The 21559-nt window shown below is 48.2% G+C and overlaps 1 protein-coding gene across 3 annotated transcripts in view; it reads left to right on the top strand.

Annotated features, from left to right (window-relative positions):
• EEPD1 (endonuclease/exonuclease/phosphatase family domain containing 1) overlaps positions 1-21559 on the top strand; it is a 206860-nt gene that overhangs the window by 19495 nt on the left and 165806 nt on the right. Inside the window, exons 1-2 of one of the 3 annotated variants that reach the window (XM_040472255.1) lie at positions 10803-10918; positions 11460-11604. The exons of 1 other annotated variant lie outside the window; for it this stretch is intronic. The gene's annotated coding sequence lies outside the window, so the exon portion shown is untranslated. Of the gene's footprint in view, positions 1-10802; positions 10919-11459; positions 11605-21559 lie in introns of those variants that run through there. One more of the 3 variants, XM_040472254.1, reaches the window with a different exon arrangement.

Genomic DNA, 21559 nt, shown 5'->3' with positions numbered 1-21559 from the left:
AAGAAATTAGGCCCTTACCCCAGACTGCAGTGCAACTTGAGCAAAATGCAATGTGATGAAGAGTGTGGTCCACTGAAACATGGCACAGCTACAAGCTCCTGGTCAGCACTTTGAAATTAACAGCGGCCCAAATGTGAATTTCTCAGCTTTTTGTAGATAAACTTTTTCTCCCTCAGTTTTTAGATGAAACCAGTCAAATCTCTGGGCTGCGCAAAAGCTTTCCCTTGCCCTTGTCAAATTTCCCAGCCACATTTACGTTGTAAGGTAAAGAGCTTCTATTCCCCAGCGTCGTCTTGGAGAGAATACCAGATTGTTTGGGAAGGAATCGCTAGATCTGTCTCTTGGGAAGGAGAGTTAAGTCCCCAAGGACATAGTCAAGCACTGAGGTGAAGGACAAAAGAGGTTTCTGTTGGTCCTGAGAGGGAGAGGGGAGGACAGTGAGGGAAGACGTGTGTGCATTTGGGTCCAGCTCCACCACCCTTTTTCTGAATTCCAGTACAGTTAACACAGAGTGTTCTGTAAGTTTCAAGTGTACAATAGAGTGACTCAACAGTTCTCTACATTACCCAGTGCTCATCATGATAAGTGCACTCTTTTTTTTTTTTTTAAGATTTTATTTCTAAGTAATCTCTATACCCAGTGTGGGTTTCGAACTCACAAACCCATGATCAAGAGTTGCACATGCTGAGTCAGCCAGGCACCCCAATAAGTATACTCTTAATCCCCTTGACCTATTTTGCCCATCCCCCCCCCCACCTGCCTCCCCTCTGGTAGCCATCAGTTCTGTATAGTTAAGACTCTGTTTTTGGGGTTTGTCTCTTTTTATTTTGTTCATTTGTTTCGTTTCTTAAATTCTGTATGTGAGTGAAATTATATGGTATCTGTCTTTCCTTGACTGGCTCATTTTGTCCAGCATTATACCCTCTAGCTCCATCCATGTTGTTGCAAATGGCAAGATCTCATGCTTTTTTATGGATGAGTAATATTCCATTACGTGTGTATATCCATTCATCTATTGACGGACATCTGGGTTACAGTTTCCCACCACGTTTTTATATTTACTACAGTGGCTGACCTCAGACTGTTCTTGGTGCAAATGAGTTTTAATTTTGTATACGGTAGAAACTGGCAAAGGGGCTGAGTTTTGCACTGGACTGATGTGGGCAAAACTGACAGGGCAGACCCTGAGCTGGAGGGGCCACCAGGGTCTGGGTTGCAATTATTCCACCAGCCACATCTGCCCTCCCATGAGCACCTCTGAAAGCCTAGTTATGGGGCACCTGGGTGGCTCAGTTGGTTAAGCATTCAACTTCAGCTCAGTTCACGATCTCGTGGTTCGTGGGTTTGAGCCCCGTGTCGGGCTCTGTGCTGACAGCTCAGACCCTGGAGCCTGCTTCGGATTCTGTGTCTCCCTCTCTCTCTGCTCCTCCTCCACTCATGCTCTGTCTCTCTCTCAAAAAAAAAAAACATAAAAAAACAGAAACAAAAACAAAACCAAGTGAGACCCCACTCAAAAGTCTGGGCTGCAGATGGACGTTTAGACAGGCCTGGCTGGAGGCTACAAGATTATCATCCACTAGTACCAAGCAGGACTTTGTATTCTCCTTGGGCTCTTGACTGGTCAGAGCCCCGTCTGCTTTGAGCTGGTTCTTTTTCTTTCGGATACATTTAAAGAAAACTTCCAGTTCACCCCAGAGCCATACTGCACACACTCTTTGTGTTTGAACAGGGGCTGTAGGGATTAATTCTGTGGGGTATGCATGCCAACTTTCTTCGGAAGGCATCAGAGACCCTACTAACCTTTCATTGGCCATGTCTTCCCCATAGCACCAACTCCAGGCTCACCCCAGAATTGCCTTTCCAGGTAACCACAACCTAGTCCCAGTTACTGATGTCCGTCAATAAGAATTCAGAATCCCAGCCTGCCCACTTTCTAGCTGTGTGGCCTTTGACAAGTTACTTGCCTATCTTGTGCCTGTATTAATTTTCTTAACTGAAAATGAGAACACGTGAGAAGCGTTTGGCAAATGTTTGGCACATAAGGTGTCCTTAAGGAACGATATATTTGGGGGAAGTTTGAAGAATCTCAAACCATGAATAACTCATAATTAAATAAGCTGACACTTACCTACTATTCATAAAACAAACTGATGAGGTATGAATTTATTGATAAATTACTTAAAGCTTTATTTAAATAAAAAGTGTTTCTTGCACAAGAGGATACCTGTATAACTTTCCAAAATTGCTCATATCTAATCGCATTGAAATCTTCCTAAAACATCGCTTGGGTTGTATTATTCTCATACTCACACGTTTTCATTTTTCCTTGTGCTGGCTGAACACCGAAGCCACCTCTGTACCCCCCACCCTCTGGGCCCACGATAGATACAACCCCAGTCGTTAATGAGGCCCTTTCCATCACACCCCTGTTTCAGGCCCATTTGTCCACCTGCCCATCTTAAAATCACGCCCTGTAATGCAGAGAGGAAGGGCTATCCTGTTTCTTGAGTCACTGGGCTTGGAAGAAGCTAGTCACAAGAAGGAGCATGAAAGAAGGGTGGGCTGAGTGGAGATGAGCTCCTAAATGAGGGGGGACGAGGGGCGGGGTAGAGGAGGTGGGTGGTTGCGGGCTAGGGAGACAGCCAGAAGTGACTGTTGATTGGTAATGAAGAAATGAATGCAAAAACCAGGAAATATAGGGGCGCCGGGGTGGCTCAGTCAGTTGAGTGTCTTGACTCTTGATTTTGGCTCGGGTCATGATCTCACCTTCACGAGATCAAGCCCTGCATCGGGAATAGAGTTTGCTTGGATTCTCATTCTCTCTCTCTCTCTCTCTCTCTCTCTCTCCCTCCCTCCCCCCAGCCCCAGCTCTTGCTCCCTCTGTCTCTCAAAAACAAATTAAAAAGCTGTGAAAAACAGCTATAAGAACATGAACATAAATGTTGATGGAGGGGCCCGAATCCTTACACATGTTCATGGCCCATAATCTCTAGGGTCACTGGGTGGAATCTACCGGTCCAGTTTTTATAGTTTTCCGTTCTGCATCATAATCTTCTGTCACTTGGCCACTCAGTAAAGACAGTAAACACGCTGTCTTGTGTCAGCCGTGTTTGAGAGAATAAAGGAAGGGATCTATGGAGGGTGACGCTGGAAGGAGGCTCCCAGCACACAGAAGAGTCTGGGTCATCCACAGAGAAGCCTAAATAGTACAGGAGGACCTGGGGCAGTGATCCAGAGAGAAAGGTGATGGGCAAACCTCAACCCCAGACATTCCCATTTTCCCTTTTGGCTTCTCACTCCCTCTCCCCATCACTCACATCCTCCCTGCCTGCCTTGTAATTTGTACTCTGTTTTGTTCTCTCCTGTAAGGATGAAGGCACCAGACGTTAGACCTGAAAGTAATTCTGACAATATCTAGAAGCAAATTCGGGGTCCCCCCGTGTCCCCCTCCAGTCGTTCATTGTACCACATGGTCTTGGTGTTGCCTTCCCGCTGAAACAGTCCAGGAGTCTGTGCTGATTTTGCAAGAATAAATAGTTGTGGTTCAAATCTCTTGCTCAATTTTTCAGATCTGAAGATTTTGCCATATAACCGTTCCAGTGCCAAGAATTCATACCCCTGAGGCTTTCTTCTCATCATTTAAGATTTTCAAGAAGATAATTTAGCCTCAGTACTGGTTGCCAGATTGACAGCCTTCAAAACAAGAGGTGAAATCCAATCTGGATGGAGACTGTGCCGTTGTCTATTTTTAGGGAAAAGATTATTCACCCATATGGCTAGCTGGGAATAGAGCATGGCTGGGGGCGGGGGTGGGGTGGAGAGTTCAACCGGCCGTGACCCTAAATCTCTTGCTCTCAGCTTGGGTGGGGGGGGGGTGCAAGAGTGGAAGGTGGAAGGGATACAAATTGTTCTGGGAAGGGTGTAAACCAGACTGTCCCGAAAACCACTGGATACTTTGCAGAGTGATAAAAATAATCCTTCCTTCTAAAAATAGCCCTTCTGGAAACCAGAGGCCTGGACTGAATTACAGTCACTATGTATTGAGCCTATACCAAGGTACCAAGGCCCCAGCTGGTTCTTTGCAGAGTTTATCTGGTGTAACCCTGATCCAACCCCGTGAAGCAGGTATTTCTGTTCCCACTGACAAATGAGCACGGTGAGGGTCTGAGCAGGAAATCAAAGTCAGCTCGTCACTTAGCCTCAATCATTTCCATTTTCCTCAAACCTCCTAGGCCAGAAGTTCCCAAACCTCATTGCACACTAGGATAAACGGAGGAGCTTTAAAGTATAAATTCCTGGGATCTACCCCGGTCCTATTAAATCACGGGGTTGGGTAGGGGCAGAAATATTTTTTTTTTTAAATTTTTTTCAACGTTTTTTATTTATTTTTGGGACAGAGAGAGACAGAGCATGAACGGGGGAGGGGCAGAGAGAGAGGGAGACACAGAATCGGAAACAGGCTCCAGGCTCCGAGCCATCAGCCCAGAGCCTGACGCGGGGCTCAAACTCACGGACCGCGAGATCGTGACCTGGCTGAAGTCGGACGCTTAACCGACTGCGCCACCCAGGCGCCCCGACAGAAGTATTTTTTTAAGTTCCTAAGGTGATTCGTATGGACAGGCCGAGCTGAGAAACAGTTGGGGACACGTTGATTTCAGGAGCACCCAGGGACACCACCTCCATGTTCCCCTGGCCTTGGGCCCTCAGTGTCCTCCAGCTACTCTCTGAGTCTCTCCACCGAGCCGAATTCCCTCTCACCTCAGAGCTGCCCCACCCGGCCTCATGACTCTGCTTGGATGTGACCTGCTCATGGAAGTGAACCCTGTGCACCTGAGTAACGTGACAGGTCTCTGCTCTTCTCTCTCAGAACACATCCCAATCTGTAATTCTGCATCATGGGAATTCAAAAAGTTGTCGGTCTCGTCTGTCAGTAGGCGCCATAAAGGCGGGACTAAGTCTGTTCCACCTGAAATTTTACCTCCCGGGCCTTATATGGCTGAAGGAGGCGGGGAATGAATGAAGGCCTGGGAGGAGCGGGCAGCAGGAAGAGGGAAACACGGTTCCGGTCCTGGTTTTGTGCTAATTTCCTGAACAACGGTTTGGGGAGCCCTCTTCCTCTCTGAGATGCTCTTTCCTCACCTGATGAGAGATGCTGGATCACACCGTGGGTGTCAAACCTCAGGGAGTGTGGGAATCACTTGGGGGGCTGCGTAAGGCCGAGTCTAGCCCTACTTCACGCAGATCTCACGTGGGGCCAGGTCCGCATCCTGAATGAGCCCCAGAGATGCTGACACTTGTTGGGCGGGGGCGGGTGGCGTGGGGGAGGGGTAGGCATTATAAGGAACACTGAGCTGGGTGAATTCCGAGGTCCTAGCTATGGCATCGTGTGGTTTATTCAGTTAGCAAACCTGAGAACCTGGCATGAGGAAGAAAAAGAGGACTGAGCGAAAGTGTTACTTCTCAGAACTTCCCTTCCTCCCACAGCTAGCAGCCAACACCGTCTGTCCATAAAATGTGTTGTGGAGATCTCGGTGCCATGTCCTCTCCACTCACCACACTCGGAATCACCACTTTTTAGCATACAGGAACGCAGTACAATGCGTCCATGTTCACAGTGTCCTAGAAACACTGAAATGTTGTTAGCCGGCTCCAGATTCGGGGCCCCGGATGCCCTAGTTCATCGCTGCTGGGAATGCACATTGCGAGGGGAGAAAATTCTAGGCAATCTTCTCTCTCTCCTTCCTCCCCCTTTAAAAGACACCGAAAACCACATAAAGCCGGTGTGTAGCTTAGGAGCTGTGAGGGGACCATCCCTTAATCACTGCTCATGTCACTGCTTTGCCAGTCACCCCAGAAGCCCCTCTACGGCCTCTCCCCACTCCTTCCCTTTTCCTAAAAGTAAACACTCTCCTGACTCGTGGAGTTACCACCTCCTGACATTTCTTTACAGTCCCATCGCCTGGCGGTGCATTCCTGGTCTCTCGAGTTCCGTCTTGCCGTTTCAACGCATTTGTTGTCTTTCAGTGCCATTGGATCTACAGGTTTCCCTCCTCCGTCTAAAGCAGAGGAACATTTAACCTGCAGACTTTCTCACAGTGTGGATCTTGCTGGCTGCCTATTCATGGTACAATTCAACGTGTTCCTCTGTGCTGTGTATTTCCTGGGATTTGGCAGCTGAAATCAGAGGTTTCATTAGGCTTGTTTCTAATCCTTTTGGCAAGACATTAGGTGGCAGTGTATTCTTGCATCAGGAGGCACATAATGTCTGGTTTTCTCTCCCTTCACCCCCCTCTTTTCCCTTCATCTTCATTCTCTCCCTCCTCTTCTTTTCCCCCTTCTCCTCCTCCTCTGTCTCCACTCCCAGTACACGGTCTGTGGTCCTTTGTAGGGCAGCCCCAGGCTCCAGATGTGGAAGTGGACAGGAACGGAGGTGGCCATGTGCTCAGCCGGGGGAACAGGCTTGTGCAGTCATGACCTTGGCCATACCAGCTGACCTGAGCCCAGATTCTTCAACCACAGAAGAGTTAACATTTTTAAGGGGTTCTTCATCCTGCTGTAGCCTCGAGTCCGCTGAGCATGGCTGCAAAGGGCGGTCCTCCTCGGCACAGCCAAAGGGCCCCGGGAGCGAGGTCCCCCGCTTGCTGGTGTGACGTGGGTGGGTTCCTCAGCACAGGCTTCCTGTGTCTTCCCTCAGCGCAACAAACCATCCTCAGCCCCTTTGCAGAAACGATTTTGGCCTTTTGGGCCTGACTTTTCGGAAGCCATGGAGACATAGAGTCCAAAAGGATTCATGGAAAGTAAGTGGCCTGGTTTTTGTTTCCCTTTCTCGGCGGATGCCGACGTTCTCTTGCTGTTTGTGCTACAGACACGCTGTGAATGTGTTTCTGAGTGAACTTCTGCCTGTTCCTGTGAAATTTCATGATCTTCTAAGTGAATCACTTGGCAGTACAAACACCGATACTGAAGAAAAGAACCGTGGGGGAAGACTCACGTAAGGTTCAGTAAGAGTATGGAAACATGACCACTTCTGTGAGTCCACACATTGGAAACTCAAACAGTAGGGAGACTTCACTTCACCAGCTCCAGGAGTAAAATCATTTTCTTTGCTGTTGTTTTTGGCCTTCTGCTGATAAGCACTTGTAGAATAACTAGTTGACCTAGCTCAGTCTTGTCTTTTCTGGGTGCGAGCGTGTATTTGTGTGTTGTTCACTTAACCCTCGACGCAGTATTTCCAGATAACAGTGAAGATGGAGTTACTCTTCTAAATGGCTCGCTCTCATTTTTTTTTTTTTTTTAATGTGTATTTAGTTTTGAGAGAGAGCGAGCACGTGAGCGGGATAGGGACAGACAGAGAGGGAGACAGAGGATCGGAAGCAAGCTCTATGCTGACAACAGAGAGCGCTCTGTTCAATGTGGCGGTTGAACTCACGAACTGTGAGATCATGACTCGAGCCAAAGCCGGATGCTTAACCGACTGAGCCACCCGGATGCCCCGGGTGGCTCTCATTTTGAGCACTGGAGGTTTGTCTTGGGAATCCCATCAGGGCTGAAGATCCACCAGAAGAGATAGAAGAGGGTCTGTTTGTACCCTTGTCGACCAGGGCCCGCATCCTGTGAGCATTAAAAGGAAAGTAGAAAGAGGAAGTAAGTTGAACATACCGATGTCCTTTGGTTTGTGGATCTGTTGAAACTTGCAGCTGTGGCCAGCTTGGTGGTGGTGGTTGTTTACTATATCATCTTGGATTTGAAGGCTTTGCATCTCCTTCTAAAGCAGTGTGTTTGTCCCTTTGCACCCATGGCCTGAGTCCCCAGGGCGTGGCCAGCCCTCTTCCTCAGTCATCCTCGCTGACAGGCCCACGCCCCCAGCCTTCCACAGGTGTGCTCACCACAGTACTCAGTGCACATAAGGGGACAGCTATCTTGATCTGGTTTTGCAAGTGCCACGTCTGTGTTCCCTCACTTCTCTTGATAATGTTCCTGGGAGGCCATAGCTAGGCCCCAGCAATTATGCAAGGCCGACCATTTGCCTAACTCCCCGTTCCGTGGCAGAGACTGTCTCTGGTCTCCTGTTCTATAAATGTTCTATTAAAAAAATGTTTCAGAGACCCATCTGTGTTACAATAACAAAATCCGGTGCAATAGCATGCTGCCTGGTGGGAGCAAAATTCAGCTCTTCAATAATCCAAAATGTGTTTTCTTCTGCTTGTCTCCCTCATTTTCACAATAAGTAACGTTGCCGTGTTTGGCTCCCCACGATTCCAGCAAATTCCTGCGTAGAGCCCATTTAAAGGATCGACTTGCTTTGCATACCTCGAGGAGTTCAACGGATGAGAGAAATCGAACTAACCGAGAAGTGAGATGCTGATGTTCTAAAGCTGTGTTTCCACTTCTTTTTCACATGAAAGGATGTCCCAGACATCATGAAAGTAAATAATGGTATTTTTTAGGGTGGCATACTGACATAAGCTGCCTGTATTAGGTGTAGCCGGGGTTTTTGAGTTTTATGGAATACTAAACGCTAACATAGAAAAGCAGTTAAATTTGAGCATGTCGTGCAAATCTGATGGGGCTTAAAAAGACATTAATCCTTGAGACGAAATGTCTGGTTTGCTTAGGCTCCATATGCTGTACTGTCCTCGCAGAAACTTTCACAGCACTGGATGGCTGGTGTCCTAAATCTGTGACAACCCATGATGGGTCTTATATGTTACACGGTTAAAAGTATTATCTCGCTGTAAATCTGGTTTGGTAAAGCTTTGCTTAATTTAGACGTTAAGAAGAAATGTTCTCTTTTCAATGAAGTAATTTCCATAGTTTAAATTGAAGGGACATAAAACAATTGTTTTCCCCTAAGAATCTATTATGTCACAGCTGTAATTCAAGTAGGCTTTGGAGAATACTGCGCTTTTGTCTAATTAGCAATTACTTTAGAGATTGGGTGATTTCCTTGGGAAAGTTGTTCTATTAGGATAGAAGGTCACACATCTCTCTGCCACGTACACAAACACATGCCTTCTGCCTCACACATCTATGCTTCCGGTCACTTAGCCTTTGAGGCCGATTTCCGGGCTTTTCTACCAGGGCAGAATGTACCTCTTCTTCCCTGAACAGCAGCCTCCGGCCCCCCACCCCCACCTCCCAGGTCCATGGTTTCAGAAAACGAAACCAAAGCCTCCACTTTGCAAATCCTCACAATTGCCAATCTCATATGACAGTTCACCCGCAGGGAGACCAAGCCAAGAGAATGAAGTTAATTTGTTTGAAATGGCCAAGTCAAATACAGGCACACCCCAGCCCCCCAAATAAAGAGGCGCAGTTACATACATGATAGAGGTACAAAACATCAAAGACCAAATATTTATTTCTCAAGACAACAGCGGCACTGAGCAAGCCCTGAATCTGTTGGCCCAGGAAGCCCAGCTGCAAAGGTGAGTCCCCCAGGTGACTCCCAGGGGCTGCACTAACCTGTTAGGCTACTCCATGTCTTGTACGTTTGAGGCCTGTGGCCTTAAGACATCTGAAATGCCTGATCAATGCAGAAGAACCCAAAGGATCCTGGCCCCAGGAGCCAGTGCACAGGGCCAGGCTATCCGAGGGTCCTTTTTCATGGTCTCTAGTGTTGGGCTGTCCTCAGGTCTGAAATTCCACAATGACGGATTCAACCTTGGTTTCCTGGTGTGCAATTGTCCTTGTGGCAAGAGAAAAACAGGATGTTGAATCATCCCTTTACTCTAGAGCGTCACCGCTGCCTGTCCTCAGACTGTATCCCCAAACTCCCCGATTTTTTTGAGTAACTCGGGTCCCAAATTGGGAAGACAGCTCAGCCAAGAGAAAAATTCTCAACCATAAAAAATTAAAAAGAAAAAAAAAAAAAAAAAAAAGGGAGGGCGCCTGGGTGGCTCAGTCAGTTGAGCGTCTGACTCTTGGTTTCAGCTCAGGTCATGATCTCACAGTTCGTGAGATCCAGCCCCGTGTTGGGCTCTGCACCGACAGCATAGGGCCTGCTCAGGATTCTCTCTCCCTGTCTCTCTGCCCGTCTCCCACTCTTGCTTTCTCTCTCTCTCTTTCTCTCTCAAGATAAGTAAATAAACTTAAAAAAAAAAAAAAGGAAACCCAAAGCAAAGCAATTAAAGCTTTAATTTTTTATGGCCCATGTTTCTATAAATGTAAAGACTAATAGACATCATGAAATATTAACCAAGTCAGTAATCCAAGATTATGTATAATGTCAAATTGGTCCCCATTGTCAATGAAAAAGCTATCAGGCAGCAGTTTCTGAAAACAAACACAAGCTTCCAGATGTCCCAGCAGGGGAGTGAGAGCACACTCAATGCCTCAGTTTTCAGAAGGGCCAGTCTTGAATGGATCAGAAGGCTGTTCTGGACTCCAGGGCAGGGCAGGAAAGAGAACTACACAGGAGGATACAGGCCAGACCTACAGGAAATCTACAGGGGGGCTGTGATCTGATGTAGCAGGTGCCTTTGTAGAGGGGGTACCTCTGGCCAGGATTACATTCTGGAGCCATATTTGTTTATGTATCAGTGGATTGTATCAGAGGGGAGGCCCTGCTAGAGATTGAGCATGTTTTATTCTTTCCTTCAGGGCACATGAGCAGAGGAGGGGCAGGGGCAGAGGCAGAGAGAGAGAATCTTAAGCATGTTCTACGGTCAGCGAGGAGCCCGATGCAGGGCTCGATCTCATGACACTGAGATCATGACGTGAGCCAAAATCAAGAGTCAGATGCTTCACCAACTGAACCACCCAGGTGCCCCAGGAGAGTTCATTTAGAGGAAGGGGACATGCGGCCCTGTGTGCCAGCTTAACCTGGAACCAACTCCGGGCCTGGGAGGAGGTCAAGCATGTGGAGCTGACCTAGGGAGCAGCGACTGGAGCACCTTTGGTTGGCTTAGTGCTTAAGGTATGTTATTGTCCCCCCTAAGAGAACCAGTGCATCCTGGACAGGCTTCCCAGATGGCAATGGGGCTTCTCAGCAGAGCTGGGCAGTGCTGTTGTCAGGGCAATGGTCTTCAATGCAATACCACGTGTCAGGGAGAAAGACCATCAGAACTGAACTGATTGGCTCTAGTTCTCTCTTCTGCTGTTATGTGGAAGTTGGGTCAACCCACTTTGAGGACAGTTAGGGATGCAATGGGACAAGAAGCCTCAACAGGGAAATACATTCTGATCATAGGGTATATAACATGAGCAATTATTTTGTGGCAGAGCTGTTGTCTGCTGACCCAACAATCCTTCTCTGGAAGAGACCTTTCTGGAAGAACCCACCTCCCATGACAGAGACTTAAAATGCCAAATGCTCACTCTCCCAGATCATCTTTGTATGTGGTCCGGTTTGGGTCAATTAGACCATGGGATAGTTTACTAGGAGTTTGAGGGGGATTTTTTTTTTCTCCTGATAAAAAGAGAGGGATAAGCCTCTTTCTTTCTTGTCTTAAACACAGTTTGAATGTGGACATGACATTTGGAGCTGTGTCAGGAATATTGTGACCATGACAGAAAGGCCAGGAGAGTCACATAGAAGTCAACTCAGGACTCTGACATTGCACAGCCACCAGACCAGCTACCTACCTCAGGACCTCCTGTTAGGTGAGAAAATACCTTCTGCCTTTATTATTATTATTTTTAGTCGGGTATGCTATTAATTTTAGTTGAAAACATTTCCATTGATTAGTAATGTCTTTGGTTGTAAATGACAGAAAACCCAGCTAACCCTAGCTTAAGTCATAGGACATATACTGTTTACTTGACAAGAAGCTTAAAGGTAGATGGTCCTAAAGTTGGTTCATTGGCTCAGCCATATCACCACGTGGACTCTTTCCATAGGTTTTCAATAGACTCTGATCTCTGGTTGTTGTCTCTTGGTTGCAAAATGGCTGCTGCAGCTCCACAATTCCATCCTTGCATTGGATGGGATGAGGAGAGAAGAGCAGAAAGGGGTCTTTGTCCCCAGCTACCTATTGTCAGGGAAGAATATCTTTCCCGGGATCATATGGCATCCATAGATCAGTCACTGGCAGACAAGGAATGAGAGAGCCATTATTGACTGAAATCAGGTACTATCAGGCATCTGCTTTTTTTTTTTTCAAAGTTTTTATTTATTTTTGGGACAGAGAGAGACAGAGCATGAACGGGGGAGGGGCAGAGAGAGAGGGAGACACAGAATCGGAAACAGGCTCCAGGCTCCGAGCCATCAGCCCAGAGCCCGACGTGGGGCTCGAACTCCCGGAGCGCGAGATCGTGACCTGGCTGAAGCCGGACGCTTAACCGACTGCGCCACCCAGGCGCCCCGGGCATCTGCTTTTTTCTTCTTCCGCTGCTCTTTCCTTTCAGGCCTGTTCACTGCCCTTGCTTGCAGGCCTCCAAGTGGTCTCTGGGGGATAGTCTGTGTTTTGGACTTCTGTTAAAGATCAGAGAATGGTTGCTACCCTTTGAGCTTCGCTCTATCAGTTGGGCCCATAATTGTTTGTTCCCCGGTCCTAACTGTTTGGAGATGTTTTTAGGGAAAACAAAAACCAAACTAAAAACACAACTTCCTTTCTCCCTAGCCAGACCCTAGATCGGTGGTCGGGAACAAGGGGTGAGTTTGCACCTACATCCCAGTGGACATTTGGTGACGTCTGGAGACATTTTCTGTTTTCACATCTGGGAAGGTGGTAGTGTTAGTGGTGTCTACTGGGTAGAAGCCAGGGAGACTGCTAAACATCGTGCAGTGCACAGGACAGCCCCCTACGGCAAAGAATTACCCAATCCAAAATGTCAGCAGTGCTAAAGTTGAACAGCTTGGCCCTAGAGGGTGGACCAAGCCAGAAAGCCATCTTTCCTCCTTAATGCCTCCTTGCCTGTGCCTCAGGCCCTTCTAAATAAAAAGAATGTCCATATTCCATGCCTCAGGACACCAGCTTGCCCCTGGGCAGTAGCAGGGACCAAGTAAACACCGTGAACTGAGTAGTGGTGTCCATTCCCTAATTAAGTAAACGAATCTCTTCTGAGTATTTTCGCTTTTGGAAAAATTGCCGCAATCACTACATGACTTTTATACAAAATTACAAAGTGTTGCAGCATCGGCAACAGGGTCTCCAACTGCCATTGCATCAGAGACGGGCTCTGTGGGAGGAAGGTGACAGGTTCATTCCGCTTCTGTTGATGAGCTTTGGAAGTGAGGGAAAGGGCAGCAGAGAAGTGTTCTAGAATTAGCACGTGTGTACAATTGTTTTCTGGGCAGGGTCTACCCACCCCCGTCTACTTTCCCTTTATTTCTACCAGCTCAAGTGCAAACTTGAAGTTACCTCCTCTTTAGAGCTGTCATTCCTTGATTTTCTCTCTTATAACATACCTTCCTATTCTTTTTTTTTTTTTTTTTTTTAATTTTTTTGTTTCAACGTTTATTTATTTTTGGGACAGAGAGAGACAGAGCATGAACGGGGGAGGGGCAGAGAGAGAGGGAGACACAGAATCGGAAACAGGCTCCAGGCTCCGAGCCATCAGCCCAGAGCCCGACGCGGGGCTCGAACTCACGGACCGCGAGATCGTGACCTGGCTGAAGTCGGACGCTTAACCGACTGTGCCACCCAGGCGCCCCATACCTTCCTATTCTTATCCCATCTTCGCGCAAAAAGAGAGACAAAGTGAGGGAAGGGAGAGAAATGGTGCAGGTAAGCAAGAGTCTCCTCTTTCCAGTGCTAGAGTGGGCTATTTTAGGAGACATTTCAGAGTTTTCTCCTCAAGTAATCATTCCACCAGGTGACCGTAGAAGTAAAGGCACAGGTTTGGCCCCTGTTATAAAGAGGCCCCTATGCGAATACAATGTCGTAAATCAGAAGTTTCTCTCTTGTGTAACTGAGTAGGGGGTTTCAGGCCGTAGGGTGGCTCAGGGGTGTCCAGGTCCTGGGCCCCTTTGTTCTGCGAGCTGCTTCTACCTCACTGTCAAGGCTGGCTGTGCCAATTCCCACTGTCACCCCCACATTCCAGCCAGCCCGAGTGGAGTATTCCCCCTTACCTTCAAGGGACATTACCTGCACGCGGCATTCAGCACTTCTGCTCAAATCCAACAGGCCTGGACTTACTCAGCTACATCAACCTACTAGGGTGGGAAGTGGAAAATGCAGCCTTTTTTGTGGGGGGGGGGGGGGGGGGGGGGTGCCAGGGTGCTAGCTACAACGTGAGAGTTCTGTTGCTAAAATGCTTGCTAAGTGTCATGCTCTGTGTTGGGTTTTACAAGGATCACTTCATTGAATCCTCACAATAAAAATAGATACAGTTTAGTCTCCATTTTACAAACCTCAAAGCTGAGGCACAGAAGAAAGTCCCCACCCCAGCCGCAGCTCTTTATTTGTTAAGGGAGTGCTGGTGAGGGAGGTGGGGAGGAGGAAAGGACAGGATGGAGAAGAGAGAGGAAGCCGGTAAGAGGTCAGTTTCAGGCAAATTCCCAGCCCCAACTTGATCCGGATCCTGCAGAAAGCTCTAGAACCCAGTTGAATCTTGGAATTTTCCCTTCAGGCGAGGGAGCTGAGCATTCACAACCACCCGCAGCAGTCAGGTGCTGACAGTCACTCTGGAGGGAGTCCCCAGGCGCTCCCAGTGCCCTGCCCCGGCTGCCCAGCCAGCTCCAGGAACCCAAGGGCAGTTCTCTGAAAAGGGTCACAGGGATGAGAGAGCAAAGTTCAGGAGTGACGTGGGCACACGGAACCAGTAGGAGGGGCTGAGGGGCTGCTGGCAGGGCACTGCAGTGTCCGCTACTCCTGCTCAATGGCACCTCCCTGCACATCCTCCTGGCACCTGGTTAAAGAAGTCCCAGGGCCAAGTTCGCTCAGCAGAGTTTGTCATGTGAGCGGTCAGTCCTTGCTCCCCACCCCGACACGTGCATTTTAATTGATCACACTTAGAAAATGTTTGCCCTGAAAAATGCTTCATTAAATCACTCACGGAGTGATATCTACTGAGCTCCTTCTGCTAGGCTCCGATGAGGGGCTGGGCATACAGAGGCTAATAAGACAGAGTGATCCATTTCCCCCCAGGAGTTCACTGGCTGCAGGACTAGAAAGGCGGAAAAATGAATCAATTTTAGATTTAGAATAATCAACATAGTAGAGAACTGCTTTGTTCAGGGCATTTGGAGGTGAGAGGGAAGAAGCAGAAAACATTTGACAGGGTGACATTTGATTCTGGGTTTTAAAGAATGAACATCAGCCCCCTCCCTGTTTTTAAATGTATCTATTTTGAGAGAGAGAGAAAAGAGAGAGAGAGAGAGAGAGAGAGAGAGAGACAACGAGCATGAGAGAGGGAAGGGCAGAGAGAGAGAGGGAGACAGAGAATCCAAAGCAGGCTTCATACTATCAGCACAGACCCCAATGCTGGGCTCAAGCTCACAAACTGTGAGATCGTGACCTGAGCTGAAGCCGGCCTGAGCCAAAGTCAGACACTTAACCGACTGAGCCACCCAGGCACCCCAAATAGAAGCCCTTTTAAGCAGCCTGTGCAAAACCATGGTAGTAAAAGGAGCTGTGTCTGTGCTGTGGGCCAAAAAGTTGCTGGATGAATGAGAGTGTGAAGGAATTAAGGAATGAATTGTCCCAGTGCTTGGTGATTCTCAGGGGGAGGGAAGGTCATCTGAAAGTCACTACTGTAAGCAGATTTCTGCCCAAACTACACAACCCTCTCCCTGTCATCCTCTTGGCCCGCCAGGAGATTCTAGCACGCCCTTCCAGGACAGGAGACTCCTAAGTGTGAACACCTGTTACCCTCAGGTACGAGGGGCAGAATGAAAAGGGGAGAGCTAGCACTGTTGGCTTGTAAGAGTGTTCTATCTCCTTCCATCATTGTCCAAAACTGACCGATGTATAACTTGGCTGCAGCATTCCCTTGTGAAGATAAATAAGCATCAGGAAGCTTCACCTCCCCCTTTGAAAACCAGGGGAATAAAAATAGTGGTCCTGGTCCTGAAGTCACTTCAAGACTTGTAGGCAGCACATATCTCTCAGGATAAAATATAAATGGAATCTCCCCTCTCCCAGAGCACAGGTCCTCAAGGTTAAGTTCACAGCCTCATATGAAATGTGAAGTGCAGGGGCGCCTGGGTGGCGCAGTCGGTTAGGCGTCCGACTTCAACCAGGTCACGATCTCACGGTCCGTGAGTTCGAGCCCCGCGTCGGGCTCTGGGCTGATGGCTCAGAGCCTGGAGCCTGTTTCCGATTCTGTGTCTCCCTCTCTCTCTGCCCCTTGCCCGTTCATGCTCTGTCTCTCTCTGTCCCAAAAATAAATAAAACGTTGAAAAAAAAAAAAAAAAAAAGAAATGTGAAGTGCAGTGTATCATCGGGCAGGGCAGGGGCCTGTAGTGGAGGCGGGGGGAGTGGGGGGAAGTAACTCACCTTTGCTTCCTGCCAGCCCTTGGACAATTAAAGACCCCAAATATTTTTTATGGGTTAGCTTGATGAGACCATTGGTTTAGTGACAATAATATAAATCTGGGAAAAGACCCTATATTTTCAAATAAAACAAGAAGAAACTGGCTGAATAAAAGAAAATGTGTATTCTAGATCTTTTGTTCTCTCCAGCATCATTTCCTAGGCCCTCTCTCTGTGTCAGGGGAGTAGCTCCTGTGAAAGTTCACCCTGCAAATCTCCAGGGTCTTTTAACGTCACACGCCCTGTCCTTTGGAAATTGCCTTCTCCAGAGTCTCCTGGGGGCTCAAACCTGTGGAAAGGATATTTAAAATAGATATCTCCTTAGCGTGGGAGAGAGCCAAAGCATAAGAGACTCTTAAAAACTGAGAACAAACTGGAGGTTGATGTGGGGTGGGAGGGAGGGGAGGGTGGGTGATGGGTATTGAGGAGGGCACCTTTTGGGATGAGCACTGGGTGTTGTATAGAAACCAATTTGACAATAAACTTCATATATTGAAAAAAAAATAGATACCTCCTTTAATAATGAAACGCATTAGTCAAGTGCAAGCCTTGGGGTGGCCTTCACTGCCCTTGGTCTCTGTCCCCAGATGTGCTGGGGCTGGCACCCCAGACTGGCAGAGCCCCTAAAGTCCTGTGATAATTTATTGGAAGTCTGATTATGACACCATGAGACTAATCTCTTGGTTAGAAGTGTCAAATACCTATAGCTAAGAATTGGAAAGAATATTTCTTTCTGAGAATTTACACTTTGGCCAGCTTTAGAGGAGGAATTTCTAAAGTTTATTTATTTTGAGAGAGAGCGAGAAAGAGGGGAGGGGCAGAGAGAGAGAGAGAGAGAATCCCAAGCAGGCTCCGCACTGTCAGCGCAGAGCCCAATGTGGGGCTCAAACTCACAAACCGTGAGCCAAAATCAAGAGTCCAAGAGTTGAACACTCAACCAACTGAGCCACACAGGCACCCTGGTGGAGGAGTTTCATGAAGGAGGGGGCGTGTTTATGGAGTCACTGTGCTTTTCCTTCACCCTGCTGCTTTAATACTCCCACCCACAGAGCCCTGCATGGTGGGTGCAATGTTCCCATTTTACAGATGTTTTGCACATTATCGCATAGGTGCAATAGAGTCAGGAACTTTTAACCTTGAGTTTGCACCCAGGTCTCCCCGACTTGATAAACTCTACTTTTCTTCCTTAATGCAAGCTTAACTTCAAATTAAACCTTTTTCTAAGAATGAAACATGTCTACACTCACCCCCTCCGTTGGAAGAGAGAAACTGGGTTTGTTCTCTGTCCCTCACGTGTCTCACCCCTCTTAGGCAGAGGACAGGCCTGGAGAAAACGGAAGAAGACCCCAAACTCTAACCTTAAGTTCTCGGACCAGATATGTTTCAAAACCAGAAGTTGAAAATTCAGCCTTTCCTGATTTTATAAAGAAATCGTAGTGCATATGTCCTGTCTTACCTAATAGCTGGTGGCATATGGGGCAGTGCCCTGAAATGAATCCTACTAATACTTCTCCAGTGAAATATTCACGCCAAGGGGGATAGATATAGATCGTAAAGAGTTGCGTATGAATTTAGGTCAGGTTTTTGCTACCAAATTGGCAACGCCTAAGGTTTGGGTTTTCAGAGCTTTGGGCCTTCAGGAATCACTATAAGGGATAGCGGACTTTGTAGGTTGCATTTGTGGGGTCTTCTGCTCATCTAAATCCTCGCTGGATAAACCTGGGGGGAAGGGCAGGAGAGGCGCCTTGGTCTGGAGTCTTTGCAGCTGCTCCAGAGGGAGGAAACCCCACTCCCTGGGCACTTCCAGGACACAAGGAACGAGCAGCCGGATGTGCTCACAGACTGTCAGGTGGAGGTGGGTTCCTTAGGGAAAGTACTGTTCCTCCCTGGTCCACTAAGTGGGGAGGGAGCAGAGGGTAAGCCTTGGGTGCCACCAGTGGTCCCGTGCAGCTCTGAGGCCCACTGTGAGGCTGGGCCAACCCTGGAACCAGGGCTGAGCCTCCTCCATGCCCTCTGTGCCCCGGACAGGCGTTACCCACCCCCGACTCATCACCGTCTGAGGGTGTGGGTCATGGGGCTTCACTGCCTGGATCAGAGTTTGACCCACTAGGCACCAGCTCAGCTGGGACCTGATGACTTATGTCTGTTTCTTTCCAGAAAATGAACACGATAATAACGGCACCCACCTTATAGAGTGAGGGAGAGGCTCAGTGGAGCTAGCACAGGTTCAGGTCAGCGTCTAGAAGGAACATGCAGTCACATTACATAAGAAATGGCTTAAACACCTCTCACTACAGAGATCAGCCTGTACCCGTGTCCTAGGCGGCCCTAACAAGTTACTGCAACACACGTGGCTTAGACCAACAGAAATTGATTCTCCCACAGTGCTGGAGGCTACAGGTCTGAAATCCGGTGAGCAGGGTTGATTTCTCTCGGAGGCTCTGAGGGAGGATCTATGTCATGCCTTTCTTCACCTTCTGGTAGCTGCTGGCGATGCTTGGCATCCCTTGGCTTGTAGCCATGTCACTGCCATCTCTGACTTCATCTTCATGTGGCCTGCTCCCCGTGTCTCTGTGAGTTAGTTCTCCATTCCTTTTCTCTTATAAGGATACCGGTCATTGGCCTTAGGGCTCACTCTAAGTCCAGAAACATCTTATTTCAAGATCCTTGACTTAATAACCCCTGCAAAGACCCCATTTCCAAATAAGGTCACATTCGCAGGCACCAGGGGTAAGGATTGGACATGTCTTTTGCAGGGGACACAATTCAGCCCCTTACAGAGCTAGACACAAAACTTGCAGGGCGGGACAAGTGGTATGCCACAGTACCCACCCACATCTGTGATGGATTGTTAGCCAACCCCTGTGAAGTCCCTTGATGGGGAACATTAGTACGGGAGCCATTGTGATATAGGGCATAGGATAGGGGTTTTAGAGTCTGGCAACTGACTGCAAGCCCTGGGACACTGGGCAAGTTTACTTCATCGAAGCGAGGGCTTGGCTTCATTATCTCTGAAAGGGACACTCTAAGCCCTGTCTCAGGGTGTTCATGTGAGGAATAAAGACAAGTTTACAGCACCTTGTCCATAAAGCGCTCTGTAAATGGGACCCCCTTCCCTTCCTCCCACTTGCTTTTGAATGCTGTTGGTGCCTAGAATCCTCTTTGAAATCTGGAACCTAAAGCCCATCCATCCTTAGAGCATTTCAGTGCCAGCCATGGCGTTATTCAGGGGATGTTCTCCAACGTCAAGTGGACTTCAAGGCCTAGGTCTAGGTTTCCAGCAATAAGAATCTGACTACTGGGAGACCAACTGTCTACTACCAAGGGCTGGAGATTCTCCTTTCAGAAATACCATTAACAACCCACCCCACCTACAACCCCCTGCTGTTCCAGAGCCCAGAGAGGACTTCAAACCCTAAAGAACACTTTAAGATTGTTGTAAAACCATGCAAAACAAAAGTGTCTGGGGCAGATTCCTTCCAAACTCACACAGTAAAGGTCATTCCCACCTGGCAAGGCTTAAGGCCAGAACACTTTCTCTTGTCCTTCTGAGACAGGAGTCCTGCATTGTGGCAAAGTCCCTGGCACAGGCGGGTTGGGAAGCTTGCGCCTTGCCCCCCGTGTGACAGTTCTTGTGGATCGCGAACAGTGCTCCCCGCACCTGTGTTTCCCTGGAACACACTGAGCCTTTCCTTTCCCAACTGACTCTTCTGACACACAGTGGGATTTCAGTTCCTGTAGAAGGTGGTAGAATATCTACTCTGCACACTGGCACGGCATTTTCACCCTTAAGCTAATGATTTAATTCACTAATAATAGTGCCAAACACTAAGTTTTTGTGGATCGCAGTTTGTTTTAACTTTTGTCAGGAGACCGCAGAGAACACAGAGGGGGATGCTAATTTTTGCCATCTGAGATGAGGCAGGGAGAGACTGGCTGGATGCCCTCGTCACCCCAGAACCTGGGGAACCTGTGTCCACTCCACCGTGGAAGGAAGCTTGGCTGGTGGGCAGTTGCCTTTGCTCTCGAACCCCACCTCTCTTGTTCTGGAGCCTTCTTTGTTTGGGATCCTCCCCAAATTAAACAGTTTTTTCCCAAAGGCAAAGGGCACCTTCACCTGGGAAGGGCCAGACGTCATTTCCCTCCACCTGGCTCGGCATTCCTGAACCAAGCTCTTTGTGAAATCAGGCAGGTTCCCGCCGCCCTTCCTGTCCTTGCCTGTGGCCTATGCTGAGAGGGTGGAGTATGAATGACAGCACAACAAGAATTCCAGGCTTGGCTATTTAATGCTCTGAAGCACTAAGCAAAGTGCCTTCAACGTATTCTTCCAGTTAAAATTTATCCCATTTCCAGATAAGGAGAAGGAGCCACAGAGAGGTCAAGAGTAGGTTATCTGGGCTCCACGGTGGTGGAGTTCTAATGGGGTCACTAAGAGGGAAAGGAACCCTGGAGACTGAAGACTGGTGTTGCTCATGGACTTGGATGATTGACAAGGGCTGCACTAGATAAAAGGGGGGGGTGGGGGCAGAAAAGTTAGCCCTGTTAGGCTCCTGTGGCTAGGGGGTAGGGCCCCAGTGGTCAAGGCTGGGCAGGGGGTTCGGGAATATGAATGAATTGGGCCAGGGCACAGCTAAACACACACCCCCAGTCATGGCTCGCCACACCCTCCTTCCCTAGTCTCACCAAATCTCTACCCTGGGATGTCACCTGACTATCTTGATTAGAGATGCTCATCTTTTCAGTGGTTTTGATATTGAGAAACCTGGTCATCCATTATTCTGCAAAATTACCATCTCCTAATTCCCAGAGAGCTTTGCAATAGTATCTTATTGCTTCAGTGGTTTCTTTCTCTTCTGCTGGCTCCCCCTCTCCGTCCATATAACAGAAAGAGTGTGTGGATGGGCCAGTGGTCAGTGCTGCCCCACCCTGGAGCTCTCTCTCTGCTTGCTCCACAGTCTGTTTTCTTAGATACAGGATTTCTTGGGTTGAAAGCAGCCAGAGTGTTCACTCATTGAGCTAACCACTTGGCCAGTGAGATTCTGAGACGAGAAACACAGTCCCTGTGCTCAAGGGTGCTAAAGGGAAAAGAACCAGGTCTCTCCTGTTTCCTAGGGAATTTGGGGTAAGTTAATGACAGCAGA

The sequence above is a fragment of the Herpailurus yagouaroundi genome, unplaced genomic scaffold (genome assembly GCF_014898765.1).
Source record: "Herpailurus yagouaroundi ecotype Mexico unplaced genomic scaffold, PumYag 100, whole genome shotgun sequence".
Taxonomy (NCBI): Eukaryota; Metazoa; Chordata; class Mammalia; order Carnivora; family Felidae; genus Herpailurus; species Herpailurus yagouaroundi.
This window is presented reverse-complemented; position numbering and strand designations above follow the sequence as displayed.